The 4,815-nt window shown below is 43.7% G+C and overlaps 1 long non-coding RNA gene across 1 annotated transcript; it reads left to right on the top strand.

Annotated features, from left to right (window-relative positions):
• Positions 1–458: 458 nt before the first annotated feature.
• Positions 459–4,386, top strand: LOC115031901 (uncharacterized). The gene is made up of 4 exons (XR_015044543.1): positions 459–839; positions 917–1,029; positions 1,345–1,497; positions 1,858–4,386. It is a non-coding gene; the product is annotated as an uncharacterized LOC115031901 (long non-coding RNA).
• The last annotated feature ends 429 nt before the right edge of the window (positions 4,387–4,815 follow it).

Genomic DNA, 4,815 nt, shown 5'->3' with positions numbered 1-4,815 from the left:
TGCTAGAGCTGAGCCACATCACAACTAGAAACAGGTTTTTCCCAGTAACTAACACAATCTCAGGTTTCGCAGTGTGATCCATACCCTGGAACAGAAGAGAGAAATGGAAAAGGGACACTTCAAGAGAGAACACCCTGTCTAAAAAGAAGGATAAAGAAAACTATCCCTCGTGACTTTTTAATGTGGATTAAAAAACATTAATGGATGTCTTTTGTTATCTAAAATCTCAATGACAGGGTTAACATGTAAATATTTTTGGTTCTCTGTGTACTTTTCTGCCCTATCTTGTTTACAAAATACACACTCTTGTTAGTGTACAAGCAATTCCATTAGCCTGCTCTCAGGGCCCTAGCAACAGCTTACTTATGTCATCATCTGTTGCATCACCTGCCGCCAGGTGCATCAGGTGTGTGCTACAGATAAAAAGGACCACCAGCCACTCCAGCTCTCTCTTTGTTCTCTGCGCATGTCTTCCTTTTCTCTGAGCCCCATCTCTGGTCCCTCTCTCTGCCCTCATGGCTCTTTCACGGCTCCTTGTCTGTCTGTCTGTCTTGTCTACATGTCCACTTGTCTGCCTCTATCCCTTCCCCAGGTCCTTACTTCTCTCCCTCTCCCAATAAGTCTCTTTTAAACCAGATCTGTTGCATGGAATAACTTCTCAGGGGCATACCTTGGCAAGGACCCCTTGCTGCATTATATTTCAGAGCATTGGAGTTGTGACCTCAGAGAGACTCTCCTGGTGTTTAAACATGCTGGGATCCCACCTGTCCGGTACAGCTTTCACAGATCTGCTTTCTGCTTCACCAGTCATTAGGCATTCCATCCAACCCTGACAGTTGGTGAGTTCTCTCTCATACTCTACTTAAATGTTTCTCTGATTCTGACCATTTCCCTGGATGAGGCTTTGTTCTTTCAGCATGATTTCTCGACCTCTTGGCTATTCTTGAAAATCCTGGTACCAGGTCAACCATGTCTGCTCAGGCTTAGCCTTGGCTCCTGTTCACTGGATGATAACTCATGCCTTCTCAGGTTGGTCTCTCCCTGCGTCCCTGGGATGCCTCTGACCCAGGCCTGGGACTCTTCTCATTCATGGAACTATGTCTTCATAACTTCTAGACCTAGCTTCTAAACTTTGGAATCTGGCCTCCATATCCTACCGGGGGAACGTGAAAAAAATTCTCCTTTCTTTACTCCTTTTTCCTTGCTCCAAGCCCTGCTTGCTTCTGTCTGATCTTCTTCCCTATACTGAGTAAATGTTTCACCTTTAAGTTTGCAACAACTGGGAGTTGGAGCTGGGTAGGAGCAGAAACTGCAGCACTCCCAACACATACCCTTCTGCTACAGCATCCGCTTCTAGAAGCACTCCAGAGATCTGTGAATTTGATTACAAATGCTAGAGACTGATCATTAAGCCATTGTGTCCTCCTCGTGGCTCTCAGCCGGCTTCTTTGGGCTACATGCACTTCCCCATTCCTGGATTTCTGCAGCCAGCCAGAGGTAAGCTAAGCACACACTCTCTCTTTCTTCCTTCCTTTATGGGCTCAGATTTTATTTGCAAAAACTTGGCCCCATTCACAAGGCAGAACCTGGCACACCTTCTTTCCAAATTCTCCCTGCTGTGAACAAATAATTCTCCAATATATCTAAACTTACTCCGCTCTACACTTTAGGTTCCTCACTCTTAAAATCTTTTATCTCTGATTTCTTTGCATTCTCCCTGCCCCCGGGGGCCTAAAATAAAAGAAGATAGGTTGTAAACTCTTATCTAAGGATTTGTAAATTGCCCATTGGGTATGGTTTATACTTTATATAGTCAACAACAACAGGCTTGGTAATGTGATTTGTTCTATTTCCCAGGCTCTGAGACAACAGAATAAAAGAAAAGCCATGTGAAATATCAAATGGAGAGAAGGTTGTCTTGTAACTTCTAACAGGAAAAAAAATCGTAATTAAAAATTAATTTGCTACAATGTGCCAAGGGTATAATTTCCATCAGTGTTTAGGGAAGTAAAATGAGAAATAGTAATTTAGTAATGAGAGTTAAGAAGGATAGAGTACGAGCTTAAAGGGATAAAAAGAGAAAAGATTATTCAGACGAGGATGAGTTTTATATAAGAATTTGTCCCAAGAAGGAAAAATAAAAGGTGAAGACCAAACCATGAAGGCTTTAAGTCACGCTGCAGAAAGTCTAAGTCATCCATGGTTTGCGGAAGATGGAACCCAGGTGATGTGTGTTTGAATATTGAAATTCCTAAGGTGTGATCAGGAATCTTGGTTGTCACCATAGTAACACCTGGGAAGAGGAAACCTCAGTTGAGGAATTGACTTCATCACATTGGCCTGGGACATGTCTGTTGGAGCATTTTTGTGATGGCTAATTGATGTAGGAGGGTCTGGCCCACTGGGGGCGGTGCCGTTCCTGGGCTTGCATACGAAGGGCAACTAATGAAAGTCTCAGTCCTGAGAAGTCACAGTACCAGAAGGTGCTGTGTAAACTGCCAAAGGTGAAAAACTTCCAGTAATCCTACCCAGTTGTGGTACCTGGGAACCATGACAATGACCAGCACAGCAAGCTGCTCCCTACGGTGCCATAGTGGTCCTCATATCTTGACAGTAACCAATAGCTCTCTAATTGGACTTAAGACTCACTCAACAGGAGAAAGAGGACAGGACTCATGACTAGTCCTGGAAACTTAGCCAACTACCTGGGGTTAGTGAGGCCATGACTTTAGAGAACCTACGACGACCACAATGAGGATGACGACTACAACGATGACGACGATGTTATTAGAGTAAAGTAATTCCTATTTGCATTCTAAATACTTAGTCTTTTACCTACAGATGAATGTAGATCAACCCCATCAGAAAATTTCTCTTTGTAGCAGAAACCATTACAGAAAACTGGAACTGGTCGAAATGCAGAAAATGAATGATCATGGGTGCCTGGCCCCAGTAGACATATATACACCACAGCTCCTGCATTCAAGGCTCAGGACACAGTGAAGAAGATGTGCAGAAAGGCTGTCTGAAGCAGAACAAAAGGAAGCCTGCATTGTGTGTGTGTTGTGGGGTATTCACCAGAGAAGACTGCTCAGACATGAGTTTAAGCCAATAGAAAGTCTGTGTTACCTGGTCAGTGATCACACTGGGTGTTTGGGATCCCAGTGCAGTTCCAACCTTTTCTCAGGTTTAGTTTTTCAGCAAAAACTCCCTATATTTTGGGTTGACATACTTACGTTAATATGAATAGTTAGCTAGATGCTGAACTACAGAAACCAAAAAGCAAGGTTAGTACATTTAGAGGCTCCCAGACTTTGATAGATTAGGTCTTTGTCTTCTTATTTTGGCAGGTGGTGCTGTCTGCATGCTGTGTTTTATGTCCTGAAAGGTCCTTCCATCATAGATTCAGTTGTGGGTGGTCTCTGCCAATACCATGGCCAGCAGAGTGTTAATCTGCAAGAGGAAAGAAGGGAGTCTGGTTCAATATGACTCCATGGCTAGTGTTGGTTCAAACTTTGAGAGTTTGACACCATGTAGTTTATGCAAGTATAACACAATTTGGGAAAAAGTTTCCAGTTAATAATTAACTTAATTCTGTGTACACAGTAACGCTTAAGACATGACTACATTAAAATTCTTTGTAAAATACATGTGATATAAAGATGGGTTCTATAGGTTGACTGAGAAAACGTAGCTCATGATAAGGGTCTGGGGGAGGATCCAATGTGGTCTAGGTCACATACTGCAAAGGTTACCAGGCTATTAACCACCTCCATTTCCATCCTTCTGGGCAGAAAACAGCTCTATTGAATTGTCTATTGAAGAGACAATTCTGCATGTTTAACACACCTGGTTTCCCTAATGCATGTCTGTAAGCACAAGGACCTTTGTGTCTCCCATGCTGTGAAACAGTCTCCCCAAGAAATGCTGCATTAAACAAGATGGGAGCAATGACAGGGCCAACAGACATGCTAACAGGAAGGGGAGGAAAGCTCACAGGCGTACCCTGGACAAAGAACTCCAGGCAATGAGTCGTGGAGTTTGAGAACTCAGAAAGGACACCTGGACTCTATTGAGATTTTAATCAACCGAATTTAAGTTGCAACTCACCACAGTTTTCTTGGTAGGATTTGGGACTGTAGGCCTGGCTGGAGCCAGATTGGGGGTTTTAAAGGCAAAAGCCACAGTTCATTCCTATGGACATGCACTTCTGTAGGTGAAATTCCTGCAGACATAATCCTTCAACAGACTTGAGATAACACCTCTGGTCTTTTGCCTTCCTGGAATGCCTGGAATGTTTTAAGAGACTCAAGTTGTTGACAGGACTGGTCTTTAGGATGTGTCTTAGTCAGGGTTTCTATTCCTGCACAAACATTATGACCAAGAAGCAAGTTGGGGAGGAAAGGGTTTTTTCAGCTTACACTTCCATCCTGCTGTTCATCACCAAGGAAGTCAGGACTGGAACTCAAGCAGGTCAAGAAGCAGGAGCTGATGCAGAGGCTCTGGAGGGATGGTCTTTACTGGCTTGCTTCCCCTGGCTTGCTCAGCCTGCTGTCTTATAGAACCAAGACTACCAGCCCAGAGATGGCACGACCCACAAGGGGACCTCCCCCCTTGATCACTAATTTAGAAAATGCCTTACAGTTGGATCTCATGGAGGCATTTCCCCAACTGAAGCTCCTTTCTCTGTGATAACTCCAGCCTGTGTCAAGTTGACACAAAACTCGCCAGTACAGGATGGTTGCTTTGATAAAACAAACCAGAATAGAACAGAACAAAACAAAACCCCAGTCCTTTCAGCTGCTGAATGGGAGT

This window comes from Mus caroli, unplaced genomic scaffold (genome assembly GCF_978045245.1).
Source record: "Mus caroli unplaced genomic scaffold, Mus_caroli_1 scaffold_11, whole genome shotgun sequence".
NCBI classification, from domain to species: Eukaryota; Metazoa; Chordata; class Mammalia; order Rodentia; family Muridae; genus Mus; species Mus caroli.
Note: the sequence above shows the minus strand (reverse complement) of the source record. Positions and strands in the feature narration are given on the sequence as shown.